The sequence below is a fragment of the Scylla paramamosain genome, chromosome 11, assembly GCF_035594125.1.
Source record: "Scylla paramamosain isolate STU-SP2022 chromosome 11, ASM3559412v1, whole genome shotgun sequence".
NCBI lineage: Eukaryota > Metazoa > Arthropoda > Malacostraca > Decapoda > Portunidae > Scylla > Scylla paramamosain.
The window spans coordinates 8,212,501-8,217,500 of record NC_087161.1 but is presented as its reverse complement, the minus strand read 5'-3'; the positions used below and the strand labels follow the sequence as shown (position 1 = coordinate 8,217,500).

At 40.3% G+C, this 5,000-nt stretch overlaps 1 protein-coding gene across 2 annotated transcripts in view; it reads left to right on the top strand.

The window, feature by feature from the left end:
- Positions 1 to 5,000, top strand: part of LOC135104917 (arrestin domain-containing protein 2-like) — a 161,670-nt gene that overhangs the window by 60,274 nt on the left and 96,396 nt on the right. For both annotated transcript variants that reach the window (XM_064012675.1, XM_064012674.1), the window contains exon 2: positions 547 to 752. The gene's annotated coding sequence lies outside the window, so the exon portion shown is untranslated. The remainder of the gene's footprint in view (positions 1 to 546; positions 753 to 5,000) is intronic.

Below are 5,000 nucleotides of genomic sequence, written 5' to 3'. Positions count from 1 at the left end.
CCTTCTTCCCTAAATCCTCCTTCTGTGTCTCTCTTACGTCCTTTTTTCTTCTTTCTTCCCTCTTAACCTCCCTCTTTTTCTCCATCCTTCTCTCACTCTCTTCTTTCCTCCTTATCCTCCCAATTCCTTTTTCCCTCCTTTTTTTTTCTTTTCCTTCATCCCTCCCTCCCTCCATATTACCATCCCTGTTTCCCTCCTTCCCTCCCTCTCTCCCTCCATCCCTCCTCATGATTAATACCAAAAGAAACAGGAGGAAAATGACTGCAAGATTCCCTGGAAATTACAGAAAGAGAACGATGGAGTAGAAGGAAAGAGAGTGATAATGATGGCAGGGATGAAAAAAAAAAAAAAAAACAGGGGAAAAAGAAAGAGAGAATACCTGGAAAACTGGAAGAAGCAGCGAAGTGTGTGACTTAAGGAAGAGAACGATGAGTGGGTGAAGGAATAGGGAAGAAAAACACCACTGAAAAAAACTAGGACCTCACACACACACAAAAAAAAAAAAAAAAAAAATCTACTCTAATTCCAGTCTTCTTCTTTCCGCAGGTAAATGAAGCACATGGCAACGCTTAATGAAGGAGCGTACGTGCTGCACACACACACCTCATCTGACCTGCTGTGAGCTGCCCGTGTCCTCCCCGCTGAGCTAAAGTGAGGCAGCCTTTCTCCCTTGGTGAAGTGTTGCTTGGGATGACTTGTGATGACGTTACCTGCATTGCCTTGGGGCTAACTTGAGTCACGTCTGTACGAATGTAAGTTCTCTCTCTCTCTCTCTCTCTCTCTCTCAGTCTCTCTCTCTCTCTCTCTCTCTCTCTCTCTCTCTCTCTCTCTCTCTCTCTCTCTCTCAATCAATCTATCTATCTATCTATCTATCTATCTATCTATCTATCTATCTATCTATCTCTCTACTGGAAAGACAGAAGGAAAAAGAAAACTGTATATACAAGAACAGGGAAACATTTTAGCAGGAGAGAAAAAAAAAGAAAGGTGTATATGTAAGAAGCACGATGGGCAGTTTAGACAGGAGAAAAAATGGAAGAGAGGGAAAAAATGTATATACAAGAATAGGGAAGCAGTTTTAGCATAAGAAACGTGTACATAAAACAAAAATAGATGTACAGTTTAATACAAGAAAAAAAAAAAAAAGGAAAAGAAACACACGTACATAAAAACAGGAAAACAGTTAAACGAAGAAATAAATATAAATAAATATAAATAAGGAAATAAGTGGACAGTTTAGCCAAGGAATGAATTGACAGAAATATATACAGGTAGAAGAACAGAGATGTATGTGTGTGTGTGTGTGTGTGTGTGTGTGTGTGTGTGTGTGTGTGTGTGAGTCACGAGGAAACAGCGACGCCACAAAATTAGGATACATTGAGAACCTGAATTCTCTCCCGCGTCTCTCTCTGGGTCCACTAAGTCCTCAGTCAACACGAGGACGAGTGTGTGTGAGAGGGATTGTGGCGAGAATACCAGAGAAAGAGAGAGAGAGAGAGAGAGAGGAGAGAGATGAGAGAGAGAGAGAGAGAGAGAGAGAGAGAGAGTTATTATCGATTACATTGTTCTGTCCGAAGCTAAAATTCTTCTTGGTCAAGTGTGTGTGTGTGTGTGTGTGTGTGTGTGTGTGTGTGTGTGTGTGTGTGTGTGTGTGTGTGTGCGTGCCCGCCTCAATACGGCAAGATTGCCATCAGTACAGCGTTAATAAGCAGTAATGTATAGTCGTAATGATGGTTGTAGAGGTGTACTCGTATGTTACTGTATCTTTTGTTCCTGCTACTACTACTACTACTACTACTACTACTACTACTACTACTAGTGTTGCTATTGCTGCTGCTATTGCTGCTACTATTACTACGTATTATTCTCCGTAATATAATAACAAAACAACAACAACACCGCTACCACCACTACCACCACCAACAACAACTACAACTTTTACCTTTACATTCCAGGCAATTTAGCTCAGTGGCTGAGTTCACTTCCACAAAATCATTATTCACTATCAAGTATATCGTAAGATCTTGCACATGTTACATTCTACGCATCATGATTCTCATAACATCAGCACCATCCAGTCAATACAAACGCGAGGGATTTACTGTGGACAGCTTGAAAGTGGCTTGACTCAGTCGCCACGTTTAGGACCAAATTCTGAAACACTTCTGCACTACACCTCCACTACTTTCGAAAGGCTCTACTTAAAGTGATATATATATATATATATATATATATATAATATATATATATATATATATATATATATATATATATATATATATATATATATATAATATATATATATATATTTTTTTTTTTTTTTTTTAGAGCATTTTTTACAGTTCTAGCGACAGATAAACAAGATTTCTACATTACTAACAGAAAAAAACACTCTTGAGAGATTAATCATCTCTGTGGTCTATGAAAATAGACATGATGAGAGTAAGGTTAAGTGAAGTGATTATTATTCTTTTTTTTTTATTCTTTTTTTTTTTTTTTTTTTTCGCCGCAACTAGTTCATGGTAAGAGAGCAAAGGCGTCTTCGGATACGAGCCTTAAACTGATGTTTGACACCTAACGCCATTAAGTAAGAGACAGTACAGGTCGTGTTACACTTCTCTCTGGCATCAGAACAGGAAAAAGAGATCACGTGTTTCAGCTCGAGATAAAGTTAGGTTTTGAAAAAGATCTTGGAAGAAACTGGTTCTCAAAGAGTGGTAGATGAACGGCCTAGACTCAGTAATCAGCTTGTTAGTGCTGAGTCATTAAAAAGATCAGTTAAATTTATGAATGAGGATGATAGGGGGAAATATGTAGGTATATATTATGCAGGGACAGACATGTGATGACCTGATAGCATCTTGCAGTTTCTCTTGTTTTCGCATGTTCTTAAGTTCTTACAGGACCTGAATGCCTCACATAACAAGGGGATGATGTAGGAACTTAAGAGTGAGCGTTCTGCAAACTCTTATAAATAATATTCATGCTCTTCCCCGAGTCGCTTGAAATTCATCTTGCACCTTTTTTTCCACCATCATTCATTCAACAACTATGATGTGCTGCTTTAAAAGTACATCGAGGTACTTATGATCCTCCCCGTTCCCTTGTCCTTGTACTTTACTACCACAAAACCCCTCCCCTGGTTCCTCAGAAGTTACCCATGATTTCTTACCTTGTCTCTGAGTGTAATTAATGTCTTCTGGCAACAATTACAACAGCAGCAACAACAATGACAACAACAAAAACAACATCATCAACAACAACAACAACAACAACAACAACAACAACAACAACAACAACAACAACATCAACAAAGAGCAACACAAGTACGTCAAAATAATAAACCACAAGACCAGAGACAACAGCAAAGTAACAACAACTAGTCAAAACACAGAACAGTGGGCGCCGTTGCCAAGGCTGTTCCCACGAACACTACTGGACTGAACTGGACAGAACTTGTCCCTCCAGCTTGTACACTTTATCCTGCCGCAGCTTCCTTATAAAGTGCTGTATGTACATCCTTGGTACACGTGAGGGTGGCCGGCAATAATTAATGTGTAGTGAGTAGTGCAACAAGTGTTCACAAATGTTTACCTTGCATTTCAAACTAGCCTCTCTTGGGGCAAAATCCTTTGACACTTTTTTTTTTTTTTCTGTACGCTGTCTTTTTTTTTTTTTTTTCGTTTTCCTTTTTTCTTTGTCACAAGATGCGTTGATGCGTTTGAAGTCACATGTACTTATCTCATGTAAAATATTCCCTCACATTCACATCGTGTTTCCCAGGCTCGTCATGTAAGGAGCTAGCGAGATCCAGCTTTTCCCTTTCACCTTGCCTCCCACGAGCTGCCTCTGACACACCACAGAGCTGTTGGCCACACCTGTGTTACCAGAGCCAGGTGAAGTGTTGACGAGTCCTTCATTTCGTTGCCTGTGTTAGTGTTCAGCTTCACTCGCTTATGTGGTCGTCTTTAAGATCTGAGCTTGAGGTGGACTCAGGCATGAGTGGGCACCAGCCTTGCGCCAGGTTGTCTCCGCGGCACCACCCCAGAGCAGACCGCATGATGGGCGCGCTGCTCACCCAGTCATACGCTCTCTCTCTCTCTCTCTCTCTCTCTCTCTCTCTCTCTCTCTCTCTCTCTCTCTCTCTCTCTCTCTCTCTCTCTCTCTCTTTCTCTCTTTTGAACAGTATCTGACCTTGCTTTCGGACTGTCGTTTTCAGGGACTGGCAATTTCAATGAGTCTTTTTTTTTCCTTTCTTGCTTAGGGCTCATCTTAAATTTAGAACAATCTTATTCAGCTCTTGATTAAAATAGTGCCACAAAATTCAAATGCCATTCCTCACAAACACTGCTTCGTAATCTCAGGAAGCACAGAATAATATCATATTTACTGTTGACGCTGATAGGCAGGGTCACACGGTATGTCCATCAAGATCACGATCAAGGTCAGAATCAAGTGTCAAGTCCCGGACACTCGATTTGTCTCAATCACTCAACCCGTGCCTGCTGAACAAGTAGGAAACCACGTGGCTAGAATGTTGGCTTGAACACCGTCATTGTACCTCATATTACGTGTAGGCCTTCCTTCCCTTCATCCTTCTCTCCCTCTCTCTTCTTCCTTCCTCTCCTTCCATCCAGGTCATTAACATTAAAATGGACGGAGAAAGAAAATTAATACAAGATTCTGAAGTATATCCTTCCCCTCTATTCTTCTCTGTTCTTCTTGTGTTCTTATGATTAATCTAGTTATATAACGGTGACAAAATCGTATAATCAAACACATGATGCAATAACAAGAGCCAAACATGCTGAGTTATCAAGGGAATGTTATATCCACGGACACTGGTCTCCTTGGGTAGTGAAGAGGGAAGACACTCGTTCACAGTGTAGTTCACGGCCCATTACAAGGTTTAGAATGGTAATTAGCAAGGGGATAACCTGAGCTTTATAGCTATTTTCATGTTTCAAGACACTTTTTCTCGTAATTTTGGACATTCTTTT